This window comes from Natator depressus, chromosome 9 (genome assembly GCF_965152275.1).
Source record: "Natator depressus isolate rNatDep1 chromosome 9, rNatDep2.hap1, whole genome shotgun sequence".
In the NCBI taxonomy this organism is placed as follows: domain Eukaryota; kingdom Metazoa; phylum Chordata; order Testudines; family Cheloniidae; genus Natator; species Natator depressus.
Genome location: NC_134242.1, coordinates 77354613 through 77372013, shown reverse-complemented (window position 1 = coordinate 77372013; position 17401 = coordinate 77354613). Strand labels below are relative to the sequence as shown.

General features: G+C 48.7%; 1 long non-coding RNA gene across 1 annotated transcript in view; it reads right to left on the bottom strand.

The window, feature by feature from the left end:
• Positions 1–386: 386 nt before the first annotated feature.
• Positions 387–17401, bottom strand: part of LOC141993588 (uncharacterized) — a 31548-nt gene continuing 14533 nt past the window's right edge. The window contains exons 2-4 of the long non-coding RNA XR_012640895.1: positions 12934–13068; positions 1144–1321; positions 387–409 (exon numbers count right to left, since the gene is read on the bottom strand). This is a non-coding gene — a long non-coding RNA (uncharacterized LOC141993588). The remainder of the gene's footprint in view (positions 410–1143; positions 1322–12933; positions 13069–17401) is intronic.

Sequence of the window (17401 nt, the reverse complement as noted above, 5' to 3'; positions counted from 1 at the left end):
GAACAAAGAGGAATGTTGACATGTCTGAATTTCCCCGTGGACAGAAATACCACTTTCTGACCAACCCTTTCACAGGGTATTTATTATACCTGCCTCTGCCCCGTGAAAGCAGCCCGCTGGGCTTACTGAGACAAGCGCAGCCTTTCCCCTTTAACCAAGGCAGGAAACATGGCTCAGGACCCCATTTAAATCCCTTTTGACATTTAAAAATGCTTCCTCACAAAATAATTCTTTCAGAGACAATATAATTGGGTTTCTTCCTAATCAGCAAGTTCTTCATTATATGAGACTGTAGGACACCATTGTTATGAAGATTTTATTAATGTACATCCTAACCTTTAAGGAAGATACAGTAGGCTCTTTTCTTCTCTCTCCACCACGTGCATTCTCTTGGGGGAACATACAGTCACTGGATATTGAGATATTATTATTTAGCTCAGCTAAAACAGACCAAAAAATCAGCTGGAGATTTATTTAAAGGGACTCATACAGTCTCTTAAGCTCATTTTGGTCTTCCTTAAATTTGTGCTGATGTAGAGGGAAACTGTTCTCCTAATTTTAGCTGCTTCATCATTAATTATTATCATTACAAGCATTTGTAAGGTGCTGCTCATCCTCCGTATTTATTTGTGTATTCCCCTCCATGTAATCTAATCATGTATACCTAGGGCCCTGATCTTGCAAGTGACTGTGCAGATGGACTTTGTGCCTATGCAGAACGACTTGTAGGATTGGGACCCCAATTCTTATCTTGGTGCCCATCACCTTACTATCTGAGTGCCACCGTGCACAGAGAGGAACCCCCTCCACAACAGTAACCATTGTGGTGGCTTGTGTGCAGCGTGAACACGCATGCGCACACACATGCCCTTCTCCTTGTGATGCAGACCCATCACTTTTATTCTGTTTACAATGCGACAGACATACCTGGTACTGTACAAATAAATCAAATACTAACCCCGCTCCCACCCACACTGAGAAGCCAGGTGGGATCCCTCTCTGCTTGCCCCAAATTACTCTTGTCTACATTTTACAGGCTCTAATGACCAATAGAGAATTAAAAATATACAAACTAACAAACCCCCTCAAATCGACTTTTCTTTTAAATTACATTGGCTCTTTAAAAAAAAAAATTATGCTTACACACATTGGTTCCAAATTCAGGCCACTCTCTTCAACCCTGATACCCAGCAAGGAGGGCGCAATCTCTGGCAGTGGTATGTTCAGCCTCAGAGTGGAAGAAAGCAGAACCTCACAACACTGATCTCTAGCAACCTCTTCTGGTGACTTGGGAACACTGTTGCTGCTCTTGGTGTCCCGCCTAGGAAGATGGGAAGGACGGGTTAGCATACCATGAAACCTAGAGTGGGCAGGTCCAGAGGGGAAAATGAGGGGTATCCAAAAGGCCTCCCCCTTTAAAAAGAAAGGAGGAGGGAAGGGGTTAAATCAGATGAGACATTTATAGATCCCATGAGCTTTTTAAATGCTAAGTTTCTGATGATCAAGTGCCTGAGATCTCCTTTGTAAACTTTCTGATTTCAGCGAACAGAAACTGAACTCAAGTGAAACCAGAAGTGTCTCTGCCAGCCACTGAGTTTTTCAGGGCAAAGCATCTCACTGACCCCTCTTCCTTTGTCTTCCTTTCTGTTGACTCAGGGCATTTTTACATCCCCATTGACAACGTGTTTGGGACGTTCAGACATTACAGTGACAGTGGCATTTCTATGACCTGAAACCAAAGACTCTGTTGTTGCGGGCTTTGAAGACATTAGCTGTCCATAATCATGAGTTAGAATTTATCAGGCTTTTAAAAAGCACATGATGAGAACAGCTAGTGACAAAGTGTTTCTACAGAGAGTGATCTGGCCTGGCAGTGTTTATCTCTCCTAGCCCTTGGAATTTGCAATATTCATTAGGAGTTGGGGAAAATGTGCTTCCTTTGGAACAATGCAAATTCTTAAAGAGAACCTTTCTCACTCGTAAGCCCTGGAGTGGTGATTCTGGCCGTGGGGATGGCAGTGTGTGTGGGGGGGGAAAGCAATTAAAAATGTTCTAGCCCATTAATGGCCTAATTCATTAGATATTGTTGTTATTTGGAATGGGGCACTTTGTGGTGGAGGCAATAGAATGGGATGAAAGCATTCGAAAAAGGAAAGAAGCGGCACAAAATACTACTTACCAAATAAATAATACAAGAAGGAGAAGTAAGGGTTTTTTGCTTCTTAAAGGAGCCCTCCACCTATGTTGCTTGGTATAGAGAAGTCTGAGAGTTCACATGATTTCCTGCAAAGGGCTTGTCATCAGGAATAAACAGTAAAATGTATTTGACAATAAAGTGTTTAATTGCAATCAGGGTGTCAAAGAGCCTGCGAGTGGCTGCAGCCATCTTGGTGAAGTTGACATGATCGGTGTATGTCAGGGGATGACTGGCAGTGAGTAGGAAGCCCAGTAGCAGAAAGTATTAACCAGATTCCAACTGGCTTTGACAATGGTTTATAACTAGACAATTAACTGTAATGTGAATGACCTTACATGTAGCTTCAAATCGGAGGATGTTTGAAGATCTTTATAAATTAGAAACAGCAATAACTATCCCATCCCCAACTGCTTCTGGGGTGGAACACAGCAGATACTTAACGGTGCACAGCAACGCCAGCCAACAGCTCAGGCAAAGAATGAAGAATCACATGTCCAACTGAAGTCACAAGGGTGATTTTAGGATACAAACTGCAATGAGCTGAGTTTGAATTTGGCCAGAACAGAACAGAATCACTGTTGTGATTAAGGCATTGGACAAGGACTCCAGAGCGGGGTTCTATTAACAGCTCTGCCAGTGACTTCCTGCGTGCTCTTGGGCAGGTCACTTAGGCCCAGATCCACAAAAGTATTTGGACTCCTAACTTCCATTTATTTCAATGGAGCCTAAATACCTTTGAGGATCTGGGCCTTAATCACTCTGCTGCAGTTCCCATCTGAAAAATAGGGATCCTAATACTGCCTTTCTGTCTACTTAGATTGCAAACTCTTGGGAACAGGCCCTGTCTCTGATATCTGCAGATACCATGCCTAGCACAATGTGGTGCTGATCTTGGGCAAAACCTCTAGTGTTAAGAACCACCATCAGCCGAATGCCCCCTAACTCTCACAAAGAGCATCACAGGATCTTTCATAACCAAAATCGGTTGGCAGAACCGTGGCTTTACAGCTCATCCTCTCATATGCAAGACGCACTTCCTTAAGGACAGCACAGCTAAAACTACCCTAGGGAACCGGTTCAGTAATGAGTCAGAGAGAAAACTGCCACTTACTAAATTAATATCAACTCCTACAACAGCTAGTCCTATGCGGTCTCCCATCCAAATGTTCACCAACCCTAACCCTGCTTAGCTTGGGGGGACCAAACACAATAACAAGTTAAGGTGGTATAAGTGCAGGCCTGTGTTAAATATTTCACAAGGATTTAGCTTTTAAACATGAAAGCTATTTTTTGGATTGCTGAGCCAGTAGGATCACAACCAGATGGAAACTGGTTTTGATTCTCTGACATTAGGGCTGCTCCATGTCACGCACAACATCACTTTGCAGCAAGACGGTGGCCACCGGACTCCAAAATGCCATGAAGCATTATTACCAAAGAATGGACATTGCACAGTTGTCTCCTGATGAGACAAGCTGTTTAGCATGGGAACGTTCAGACCCAGCCACACTGAGCAAGTTTTGGGGACGTTTGCTTATAGGGAACTTTCCTACAAATGAAACGATAGATGAGTTTAGCTGTCAGCCAATCAGACAGGCCTCCTTCCTTCCACACGGCTCACTCCTGCCTGCCCGGGGTGCTTGTGCAGATGATTGTCTTAGCGGCTGCCAACATTCTGGAAGATGTGGGTGGCAGGATTTTTGCAGGGAAGCTCTCCTTCCACTCCCCCCACCCCCCAATTGCTTGCCTCCACACCCTGCTACCAGATGTTTGATTTTCATCTTTTATGTACACTGTGACAGGGTCGGGCCAGATGGCTATAGGAGAATAATAGAAGGCAGATATATTAGCCCCAGGCTAAGTAGGTCCCTTTTCCCTGGGTAAGGTAACAGGGAAGGTTCCAGAACAATCAGGAACCTTCTGGAGACAATTAAGACAGGCTGATTAGAACACCTGTAGCCAATCAAGAAGCTGCTAGAATCAATTAAGGCAGGCTAATCAGGGCACCTGGGTTTTAAAAAGGAGCTCACTTCAGTTTGTGGTGTGTGTGTGAGGAGCTGGGAGCAAAAGGCACTAGGAGCTGAGAGTGAAAACGCATACTGTTGGAGGACTGAGGTGTACAAGCATTATCAGACACCAGAAGGAAGGTCCTATGGTGAGGATAAAGAAGATGTTGGGAGGAGGCCATAGGGAAGTAGCCCAGGGAGTTGTAGCTGTCGCACAGCTGTTCCAGGAGGCACTCTAGACAGCTGCATTCCACAGGGCCCTGGGCTGGAACCCGGAGTAGAGGGTGGGCCCGGGTTCCCCCCAAATCCTCCCAACTCCTAGTCAGACACAGGAGGAGTTGACCTGGACTGTGGGTTCAGAAAAATGGCCAAGCTGAGGGCTGCCATGAAGCTCCAAGGCGAGCAAATCCACCAATAAGCACAAGACCCACCAAGGTAGAGCAGGAACTTTGTCACAACTGGTGTCGGAAGTGGGATCTGGTGTCCACAGCGTGGCGGAAGAAGGAGGGTGTTTGGAAGGAAGAAAAAAAAAAAAGGGAAGAGGGTCTATTTTTATTTTTTTCACCACAATGGAGGAGGTAGTGCAGGCACTGATACAAGCCACGGGTGCCCAGCAGGAGGCTACTCGTATCCAGGCAGCCGCCCAACAGGAGGCAGTGCGGCTGCAGCAAGAGACTAATTGCCTGCTGATGGACCAGGCTGCTCAAGACGGGGCTATGTTGCGGGAACTGGTAAACCAGGTAAGGCCCTTACAGAGCTGACCCGACCAGTTAAGGAAGAAGCACCCCGGGTTAAACTAGCAGCACCAAGCCCTAGAGCTCGGGTGACTGGGCCACCAGGATAACCCAGTTGGAAAAAGAGAGGGGCTGGAGGCCCACCAGAAGCCACAAAGGGTCGGAGCACTGAGGGGGAAGAGGATTGTGATGTTAGACTACCCAAACCAAGAGACCGGGGAACGCCTAGGGCTCCATACAGATGTTACGCCTGCAGGGAGTGGGGACACATAGCTGCACAGTGTCCCAATGCCGAGGAGCCTATGCAGTGTAACCTGGGGAACTGGGCAGACCCATGCTCCCTAAGCCACCTTGTGGGGGTCTCACTAACCCCAAATATGTATGCCCCAGTGAATCTAAATGGGGTAGAGACCACAGCACTAGTTGATTCAGGGAGTGCTATCACGCTTGTCTTGGGGAAGCTCGTGAAGCGTAGTCAGCTGCTGTGGGCTAAGCGTACGTGGATAACATGCGTCCATGGGACAGTTGGTTACTACCCCACCGTCCCAGTAAAAATCGAGATTCAGGGGAACACTACTGAGGTAGCAGCAGGTGTAGTCCCTAAACTCCCATACCCAGTGCTCATAGGGAGAGACTTCCCAGGGTTTGGAGACTTATTCCAGGTAGGAGAATTGGAGAAAGGGGGAAGCCCTGAAAGTAGTGAGGCATCCACAGTAGACTGTCAACCCCCAACCTTCTCTGAAATATCCCCAAATTTGTTCTCCACTCCCAGACAACGTAGAAAGACGAAAAGGGAAAGAAGGGCAGCTAAGGCCTTGGGAATCTGAGTACTGGCCCAAAGCCAGAGGGTCGCTCTTGTAGGTAGGTGGACCCGAGCAGCTGAAAAGGAGGCCACCCAGGAGGGAGAAGCATCCGAGTCTGACCCACACCCTAACGCCTCTGAGCCAGTAGAGGCAACAGAAACTGGCCCCCTAGATCTTGGGCAGATTAGCCCCAGGAGAGGAAATTTTGGACCGGACCAGGCTGAAGACCCAAGGTACAACAACATTAGGAAGGAGGTGACTGAAATAGATGGGGACCCCGTGGAAGGGAAAACCGAGGGACCAGGACCCTACTTCATAATGAAGAAGAGTCTCTTATACCGGGTTGCACCAGTAAAGGGGCAGAAGGTACAGCAGATCCTAGTACCTCAAAAACACCAGAATTCTGTATTAAGTCTGGCCCATAGTCATCTTTTTGGAGGGCATTTGGGGGTAGAGAAGACCCTGGCACGGTCCTGCAACGATTCTTCTGGCCCGGAGTACATGAAGAAGTGCGGAGGTACTGTGCGTGCTGCCCGGAGTGTCAGCTGCACAGTCCCCGTCCCCACTTAAGGGCACCTTTAGGACCCCTTCCCATCATAGAGGTCCCCTTCAAGCGAATAGCCATGGATCTAGTGGGACCCCTGGAGAAGACAGCCCGGGGCCACCAGTATATACTTGTCGTTCTGGATTATGCTACTCGCTACCCAGAAGCCGTCCCCCTGCGGAACACGGCCTCTAAAACGATAGCTAAAGAGTTGGTGGAGATCTTTGCCCGAGTGGGGCTACCAAAGGAGATATTAACAGACCAAGGTACCCCATTTATGTTGAAGCTAATGAAGGAACTCTGTACGCTGCTCCATATACATACCCTGAGAACTTCAGTCCGATGGGCTGGTAGAAAGGTTTAACCGAACCCTCAAGGCAATGATAAGGAAAGTGGTAAGCTGAGACGGGAAGGATTGGGACACCCTACTACCCTACCTTATGTTTGCAATCCGGGAGGTACCTCAGGCCTCCACTGGGTTTTCCCCCTTTGAATTATTATACGGACGCCACCCCCGTGGCATACTAGATATTGCAAAAGAAATCTGGGAAGAGGAACCCAATGAGGGAAGAAATATAATTGACCATGTGTTGCAGATCCGAGAACGGATAGCCTGGGTCACCCCTATTGTACGGGAACATTTGGAAAAGGTGCAGGAGGCCCAGCAAACCCATTACAATCGCCAGGCAAAACTCCGACAGTTCCAACCAGGGGATCGGGTGATGGTGTTGGTACCCACGGCAGAAAGCAAGCTTTTGGCCCAATGGCAGGGGCCCTATAAGGTGGTTGAACCCGTGGGGAAGTAACCTACAAAGTGTGGCAGCCAGGACGCCGGAAACAAGAACAAATTTATCACATTAACCTCTTAAAGCCTTGGCACCAACGAGAGGCGTGTGTAGTGACCCAAGAGACCCCGATCCAGGGAACTAATATGCAGGAGCAGATCAGGATATCCACTGATCTGACACCAAACCAGAAGAAGAAGGTGACTGAGATGATCAACCGATACCAGGACGTGTTTTCAACCAAACCAGGCCGGACCACCGAAGCATATCACCACATTATCACAGACCCTGGGGCAAAGGTAACTTTAAGGCCCTATCGGGTCCCAGTGATAAAAAGGGGGGAGATGAAGGCAGAGGTAAAAAGGATGTTGGAGCTGGGAGTCATCAAAGAGTCCCACAGTCAGTGGTCAATTGTGTTGGTGCCCGTGTTGGTGATTGTGTTGGTGCCCAAACCCGATGGCACCACTAGGTTTTGTAATGACTTTCGCCGGCTGAATGAGATATCCAAATTCGATGCATACCCCATACCCCGTATCAATGAGTTAGTTGACCACCTGGGCAATGCCCGATTTTTGACCACCCTTGATTTAACAAAGGGATACTGGCAGATTCCCCTTGCCAAAGATGCGATAGAAAAGACGGCATTCTCTACACCAGAGGGTCTGTTTCAATATACTGTTCTTCCTTTTGGACTGCATGGGGCACCTGCCACCTTCCAGTGTCTTATGGACAAGCTCCTACGGCCCCATACCAGTTATGCAGCGGCATACCTGGATGATGTGATTATTCACACCCCCGGCCGGGAAACCCACTTAGGAAAGGTGGAAGTGGTTCTGGACACGCTAAGACAGGCCGGCCTCACAGCCAACCCAGCCAAGTGTGCTATAGGGCTAGCCGAGGCTAAATACCTTGGCTACATTATAGGAAGGGGCATGGTCAAGCCCCAGTTAAACAAACTAGAGGCTATCCAAAATTGGCCCTGGCTGAATCGGAAAAAGCAAGTCCGGGCATTGCTGGGTGTGATGGGGTACTACCGATGATTTATTCCCCATTTTGCTACCAGAGCAAGTCCCCTGACAGACCTGATAAAAGCCTGGGGTCCAGACATGGTGAAGTAGACAGGTGCCACAGAGAAAGCATTCATGGATCTACAGACAGCCTTCTGCAGTAACCCCGTTCTTATAACCCAGAGTTCAACAAAGATTTCATTTTACAAACAGATGCATCTGAAGTAGGATTGGGAGCTGTCCTATCGCAGATGGTCGGAGATGAAGAACACCCAATCCTCTACCTCAGCAGGAAACTCCTCCCGAGAGAGCAGAAGTATGCCGTGGTTGAAAGAGAGTGCCTAGCTGTGAAATGGGCCATGGAAACACTACGTTATTACCTTCTGGGACGACGGTTAACCTTTCAGACCGACCATGCACCCCTCCAGTGGATGCAGCGAAATAAAGAGAAGAATGCAAGGGTGACCAGATGGTTCCTGTCCCTACAACCTTTCCAATTCACCATACAACACCGGGCTGGAAGCCACCATGGCAATGCAGATGGCTTGTCACGAGTACACTGCCTGACGTCCCAAGTTGCCCAACCCCGTAGTGTTGAGCAGAGCGGGGGGATATGTGACAGGGTCAGGCCAGATGGCTATCGGAGAGTAATCCCCTATTGGGATCTGGGAAGTGGGCGGGTGAAGCCCGTCCACTGCTAAAGGATCCCCCCCGAGCCTAAGAGGGGGATCCACAGGACCTGGATACCAAATAAATACGGGGGACAACTAATGAAATAACAGGGACAGGAGTGTGGTCAAAGGGTCAAACGAAGGGAACCGGACAGGGACACCGAGCAGAGAACCCCGGACAGTGCCCACTGCTCTTCAAAGGCGTCAAGGGAGTCAGTGGATGGTGCCCAGAGGAACTCTGCCCGGATACGTGAATGGACTGAGGAGCGGAAATAGGCACAACAGTCACAGGAGACTCCATCGGCCAACATCCTCACTCTGGTTTTATAGATTGCCATTTTAGCTAGGGCCAGGAGGAGGTTAACCAGGAGATCCCGTGACTTTGTGAGGCCACGGATAGGGAGTGCATAAATAAGAAGGTGAGGGGAAATGTGCAACCAAAAACGTAATAAAATATTGATGAGGAGCTGGAATAGGGGCTGCAGCCTGGCACACTCTAAATATATGTGTACCAGGGTTTTCCTCACATTGCAAAAAGGGCAAGTATCTGGGATGGGGGTGAACTGCATCAAAAACACGCCCGTGCTCACAGCTCCGTGAAGGAGCCGCCAACTGATATCCCCAGCAGGCCTCGGGACCAAGGTGGAGTATAGGCTGGCCCACCAGGGCTCCTCACCCTCCAAAGGTGGCAGGAGGTCCCGCCATTTTGTATCGGGGCGGGACACTAGGGTGAGGGCGTGAAGGGTGTGGAGCACGAGCGTGTATAGATGTTTCCTTGGCGCGGTTTGGAAGCAGACCGACTGCATCTCGTGCAGCCGGCTCACGGTGAAGGGCTGAGGGGGTCAGTTGGGTCCACGGGATAGGGGCCCAATTAAAAGGTCCAGCGGGCCTGGGGTAGAGGGAGGGCGGGGCGCGCCCTCGTGCAGGACCCGGTCGAGGTATACCCAAGCAGCGGGCGGCAAAGTAGTAAAGCGGCCTTCACCTCTATAGGCTATAGGAGAGTCTTTTTTTTTTTTGAAGCAGAAAAGAGTTTTATTTGTGTAACACTTACAAAGAATCACCAAAAAGGATAAAGCAAAACTATGCAACAAAACAAAAAGCAAACGCAAGGTATAACACAGCAGCCTTTGGAGGGAGAAGTGTTCAGGCTAGTCTGGGCCCAGAGCTGGGGGCTTCCTCGACACTCGTGGTCTTCCACCCCCTCGAGTTACCTAGTGCCACGCCCTGTGTCACCGATTATTCCTCTCCTGAGAGTGACCAACAAGATGGGCATGGCTGCGGGGTGGGCAGTTTGGGGGGGGGCGTACACCCATGTGTGATAGGACCCCTCCTAGGTGACGGTGATGATGGTATCCACAGCGGCAACGGCTGGGGCTGGGGTCTCTCGCTCTTCCCCTCAATCAAAGGGTCAGATGGAGGGAACCAGACGGGGTCACCGAGCAGAGAACCCCGGACAGTGCCCACCGCTCTTCAAAGGTGTCAAGGGAGTCGGTGGACGCCGCCCAGAGGAACTCCGCCCAGATACGTGAATGTACTGAGGATCGGAAAACGGCCCTACAGTCGCAAGACACTTCATCGGCCAACCTCCTCTCTCTGGTTTTATAAATGGCTGTTTTAGCTAGGACTAGGAGGAGGTTAACCAGGAGATCCCGCGACTTTGTGGGGCCACGGATGGGGAGTGTGTAAATAAAAAAGTAAGGGGAAAAGTGCAGCCGAAAGCGTAATAAAATATTCGTGAGGAGCCGGAAAATGGGCTGCAGCCTGGCACACTCTAAATATACGTGTGCCAGGGTTTTCCTCACATTGCAAAAAGGGCAAGTATCTGGGATGGGGGTGAACTGCGTCAAAAACACGCCCGTGCTCACAGCTCCGTGAAGGAGCCGCCAACTGATATCCCCAGCAGGCCTCGGGACCAAGGTGGAGTATAGGCTGGCCCACTGGGGCTCCTCACCCTCCAAAGGTGGCAGGAGGTCCCGCCATTTTGTATCGGGGCGGGACACGAGGGTGAAGGCATGAAGGATGTGGAGCACGAGCGTGTATAGATATTTCCTTGGCGCGGTTTGGAAGCAGACCGACTGCATCTCGTGCAGCCGGCTCACGGTGAAGGGCTGAGGGGGGTCGGTTGGGTCCACGGGATAGGGGCTCAATTAAAAGGTCCAGCGGGCCTGGGGTAGAGGGAGGGCAGGGCGCACCCTCGTGCAGGACCCGGTGGAGATATACCCAAGCAGCGGGCGGCAAAGTGGTAAAGCGGCCTTCACCTCTATAGGCTATAGGAGAGTAATAGAAGGTAGATATATTAGCCCCAGGCTAAGTAGGTCCCTTTTCCCTGGGTAAGGTAACAGGGAAGGTTCCAGAACAATCAGGAACCTTCTGGAGACAATTAAGACAGGCTGATTAGAACACCTGCAGCCAATCAAGACGCTGCTAGAATCAATTAAGGAAGGCTAATCAGGGCACCTGGGTTTAAAAAGGAGCTCACTTCAGTTTGTGGTGCGTGTGTGAGGAGTTGGGAGCAAGAGGCAGTAGGAGCTGAGAGTGAGAATGTGGACTGTTGGAGTACAAGCATTATCAGACACCAGGAGGAAGGTCCTATGGTGAGGATAAAGAAGATGTTGGGAGGAGGCCATAGGGAAGTAGCCCAGGGAGTTGTAGCTGTCGCACAGCTGTTCCAGGAGGCACTCTAGACAGCTGCATTCCACAGGGCCCTGGGCTGGAACCCGGAGTAGAGGGTGGGCCCGGGTTCCCCCCAGATCCTCCCAACTCCTGGTCAGACACAGGAGGAGTCGACCTGGACTGTGGGTTCAGAAAAACAGCCAAGCTGAGGGCTGCCATGAAGCTCCAAGGCGAGCAAATCCACCAATAAGCGCAAGACCCACCAAGGTAGAGCAGAAACTTTGTCACAACACATATATGTATATTTGTTGGTTTGACCTTGGCTTTCCCCCCAGCCCCTGCAGAAGGCTTGGCAGATGTGACTGTCATTTCCATAATGAGTGTCAAAAGGAATGAACCAGGAAAGGCTGAGAAAACTTTTCATCGAAATGGCCTTGTCTCCTGCTGAGGCATACAAAGCCTTTTAGCGTTTTCCAGCCCAGGCTTTTGGAATTTTGTGATTCCAACAGCTGCATTATCCAGCTGCACCCTTCCCTCAATGCAAGGAATGGCTCCTGATTTTAACTTCCCTGCCATTCTGCTCAACCGACCTGGCAAGATTCCAGCATGGGACAAAGAAACAAAATATGGGACATGAAAAAAAAACAACATCTGAGTGAGGAGTTGGGAAGGTGGTGGTGGTGCTGGGGGGTGCTTAGGAGGGAGGGGTCCATTTTCTATCACCTTCGTTTCCTGATGACAGTGGTTTGTAATAACAAACAGTTTGAGAGGCCACTGTAGGTCTGTGCCAAGCAAACGTTACTTTGAGATTTGATTCTGTCAGTCGGTGAGTGTCTTAATCACTATTTTGGAATCAGTAATGTCTGGTCTGCACTACAGAGCTATATCGGTACAACGATGTCACTCAGGGGTGTGAAAAATCCACACTCCTGAGCACTGTAGTTGTATTGACCTAGCAGCTCCCCATGTCGGCGGGAGGGCTTCTGCTGCCAGCAAAGCTATCGCCTCTTGGGGAGGTGGATTAACTAGGCCAATAGGTGCAGCTGTGCCGATGCAGCGATTTAAGTGTAGCCCTGCCCTCAGAGCACTGTAAAGACATTAGCACATAACCCCACTGACAGTATAATGGCCACCATTCAAAATGTCTGCTTTTCCGATGGGGAAACTGAGAGACAGAGCAGTGCAGTGACTCGCCCCTGGGCATGCAGCAAGCCAGCAGCAGATTCACTATTATATCTCAGAAGCTCCTGATTTCCAACCCGTGTCTCATGCCTCTATATCAAGCTACCTCTTGTAAACGTTTTATCTAATGGAATATCTGGAATACCCCATCACTCCTTGACCCCCTCCATACAGGAGTGCAACCTTCCATAGCTGATTACATCATCCTGAATTGTCTTGGTGGGCTGCTGGAATGGGCTGCATTACCTGTCGGCAGCTCTTGTGTGGTTCTCTCTGTGTCCTCTTTCCCATTTGGTCATGTACAATGTGCAACCTGTGTTGCATGATGGGCCAGTGGCTCCATCTCAGGCGGCATTCCTGTGCAGATCCCATCTCTTACATGGCTACTCACCTTTACTCATCAGTGACATTTCTCCTTGTTCAAGCATCCCCACAGACAGCCGCCGACAGAGGGTGGAGAAGACCTTGTCTGGAATAACACACATACTGGCACACAGGTGAGGCTGAAAATTGCTGCAGATGAAACCTAGAGAAAGGAACCCCACAAAGAAACACTGGACTTGTTAATGGGTTTGATACCATGCACTGCACACACAACATGCTATGCTATCTCTAGAGGGAAAGGGAATTGGTCTCAACTTAATTGGTCTCCATGATAGTTAATATACTGTATGTGGTTCAACACTATTGATTTTGATAAGTGCTCTACAAAATCACTTCCCCTTTCCTCTTCAGACTCATGCCCAGCTGCTCTGCCGCCCTAACCTTCACCTTACCTCTTAGTTCTATGCGTGCCTACTCCCCCGTCTTCTAACTCTGCCACTTAGAACCTTGGCACCACCTCTGCCTCCTCCCCTGGACTTTCCACAATGATGTGTTTTGCAACCTTCTCTCCCTTTGTTTACCCCCTCTCCTACCATCTCAGAATTTCCTCTTCCTTTCCTTGGTGTTTTACCTCTGAGACACGCAGTGAAGTATTTTGGGATGCTGTGCATGACACACAGACATTGTGCATATTTCAAACAGAAGAGAAAATAACCCAGTTTCACAATATTTTAATATCTAATATAATACCAGATGCAATTTACATTTGACAGTGTCCACAAATTGTGTACAGTATCTGATATGTGAACACTAGACAGATAGACAGATCATGTGCATCTAAATGGAGCAGGAAATGAGAGCCCGACTGCAGCCTAATGGCTGTTGGTGATTGCTGTATCCTTCTTCCCACCTACGTCTGACAGAGGGTCAAGTCTCTAATTTTCCTTATGAAATAACTAGAGCTGGGTGAAAAGTAAAAGCCTGATTCACAAATTTTTGGTGACTAAAAGTGTCAAGTTGGGTTTGCTGTGATTTGCAGGGTCCTACTAGTCATTGTTCAAGAGCGTTCAGACTTCTGCTGGATATCTATGAAAATAATCATGAATCCTGAAAGTTTCCCAAAGCTGGTGGAGAACTTTGGGGCTACGACGTGCTGCACTTGGGGAATACATATGAACCGCACATGCATTCATCAAGGCTGGCTCATGAATGATTCACCAAAAGAGCCAAACTTCCAAAACACCATTCTTCAAAATGAATAGTTCAACCCAGTCTAGAAGTTACTGCAGGATGTGGGAGCCCACTGGACCTTCCTGCTGGCTTTCAGTGAAGTCATATGCATGCTTAAATAGTAAACACATCAGGCCTGTCAATTATATTTAAGTATAAACACCCATGACACAATAGCAGTAAGTTCCTCTCCAGGCAGCACAACCCAGGGCAATGATACCACTTCTTGGGTGGTTCTCGGGTTCTTCGGCCTGGTGCTTTATAACATGCCCAGAGGGGTGCTAAAATCACCCAGAACACACAACTGTCATGTCTGATTACTGGATTGCAAAGCACCTTGCGAGGCAATGCCAATCAGACCCCTGCATATTTTTAACCCTGGCGCTTGGCACGAAGGGGCAATCTCAGGCCCCAGAGTTAGCTGCTCTTTAGATAGTTCTACTCTCACTGCTGGTCTGTTCCATTCAAAGCTTACATTGGAGCGGCGTGGGGAGAAGAAAGCATATACGCTTACCCCGTGTATGTTAGCTGATTTCATATCACTGACTTTGTTTTCTTCAAGGAGGACATTAGTATTTGCTGGCCCCACAGCCCCTGGATTTTCATTGCAGAGTGTGTCCCATACTCAGCAGGTCCCAGATAACCACACCTCATCATCAGTGCATGCACAGCCTGCACTGTAATGATTCGATGCCACTTCTGTTTTTACAGTACCTACCATTAAAATATAGCATTTGCCATCAGCTACTGTATAACACAGTGGAATCTGGCAGATTCCTCTTATGCTTGGGATGGGAAATAGCTGTGTGCTGCTTGTTGGTAAATGTTGACAGTTTAATGGTGGTCTCCATAACATCTAGAAAGGAACAAGCTGTCCTCAGACGCTCCAGTGAGAGCTCTGAACCAATGCCATAACCTGCCATGAGGGTACCAGTTAGGACTACACAGCCCCTTCACCATCTAGATCACTGTGCTGCAGCCACACAGGGGAGTTTTTAAAATTAAGCAAAATTTTTATCATTTATTTTTAATTAAAATGTCCTCAATTGAAATCCTTTCCCCTTGTTCCCTCGCTGTAATAAGCACACTCCTGTGAGCAGTGATGAACTGCCAGAAGCTGAAGAACCGGTTCCTTCAGTCGCTCCGGGTCTTCGGCAGCACAGAAGGGCCTGCCGCCGAAGACCCGGAGCGACTGAAGGACCCGCTGCCGAAGTGTTGCAGAAGGACCGCAGGGCCGCCGGGTGAGTAGAAATTCTCAGGGGAGCCTCCCCAGCCGAGAGCTCAGGCGGGACGGACAGGACGGTCCCGCGGACCGCATATGGCCTGCGGGCCAGAGTTTGCCGAACCCCTTTAACAACTGGTTCTAAACCGGCTGCAAAATTTAACAACCGGTTCGCGTGAACTGGCTCCAGCTCACCACTGCCTGCGAGTGAGCGTGTGTATGTGAGGCAAGTATTAAAAATCCTTTTCTTCACCTCTGACTCCCCCTGCCTTCTCCCTCCCTCAGTCAGGAAGGCAGATCAGAGGGTGTCAGGGAATTAAATCACCTGTAGTTATAGCTGCAGACCTGTGGATGCTACAGGCAATTAGAATGGTTGCTTGATATGTGTCTGGGGCACCCAGTTTTCCAACTATCATGCTACTGAGCCTGTAGTGCTAGCGTGCAAACACACAAGGAAACTGTTTCATTTGGTGCATGATATTTTGCATATTTGGCTTATTTCAATGTTTTGAACAATTTCTTTCTTGGTGCTCCATAAGCCATTTTCTAAGCACAGGAACAAGACGTGTCATAAGCACAAATTCTAAGGCGTGTGAGTGTCCATCAGCCAATAGACACCCATCCATTCCAAAACCCCATGCACCCTGCTGCCCTTCCCATAGGTCCAAGTGCTCAGCAGAGCTGTCCACCCACAGCTCCCGTTGGCTTTCTTGATTCCTCTCAGGATATAAACCACTGTCAGGGAAAGGGTTAATCTAATTCATTGTCATAGGGTTTTGGAAAGTTCCTTTTGTCCAGGAGGCTGCCTGACACACATTGACAGAGGCCTTTCACTTGAGCACAAAGGCAGCCCTCTCCCCTTGCCCTCTCCATCTCTCCCAACCGAGCCAACAAGCGGCTATAATCTCACTAGCAGAGGCTTTTACCGCTGTCAGTTTGAGCCTCTTTTGCAATGTGAGTAGCTCAGATCTCCAGCAATGCAAAAAGCTAATGAACTAGTAATAAACAAGTGTAACCAAGCAGAAAGCCTGCATGCAATGACATCTGAGCCAACTCAGCTTTTAGGCAAAGCTTTGAGACATGACCGACAAACATATATCTAATTATAGAAGATCTAATCTTCACTGGTATCCAGAGATAGAAAGGGGAGATGGAGAAACAGAAGGAGAGCAAGAAACTGACTGAGAGAGAGAGAGACAGAGGAGGAGGAGGAATTGTGAGGGTAAGAGCGAGTGACTGAGTGAGGTCAAGACTGGAGGACAAAAAGAGAGGAAGATAGGAGCTTTTATGCCATGTGTTTTATATTTATCCCATTCTTCTCCCAATAAGATGGAGCAAAGCTAGAGATTCATTCTAGGTGAGTCAAAGTATCTGGGAGCGTGTGTGAGGTATCTGAGCTTGGCATAAGCACTGGTCAGATAAAAGCTGACCAATCAAATAAGAATGTGGCTGGATTCTTTTCTCAGCCCCCCAGGCTCTTCCTTCATCAAGGTCTCTTCCCCTTCCCCTGCTCCCATTCCTCCTCCCCAATAACACTGGGATGGTGTATTCAGCAGGATGATGCATTATCAAGCCCGCAAATACGGTACCATTGCGCTAGACACAGCTTGTACAAACAGCAGTGACCTGATTCTGTTTTTGGCTCCTCGTTGAGCTGAATTGATCACCTCTAGGGACCAGCTGCAATGTGCTAGCACAATCAGTCATATTTTCTCAATGCTGATAAAGAAAAAAAACGAACAAACAAAAAAATAAATACAGGCTGTCTGGCAAAGATTTAAAAACCCATTAAAGTTGCCTTCTTTCTTCTTACTAATCGTAATTACTCATTACAGCCCTTAGGGGTTAGGGATCACCAAACAAAGGGACTAGTTCTGCTTATGTCAGCAAGCCCTAATTGTCTGAGTTTTGCTGCTGTTGATCAGCTATTCCTTCAGCTGCCCCTAAGATGCTCCTTTATACGATGAGGAATAGAATCTGCAGCGATACCAGCTAAGATAACAGATGACAAAGGCTGTCCTGGCATAAGCTCATCTCCTGGAAGTGTAGCACAGGGGTTCTCAAACTTCATTGCACCCCCCTC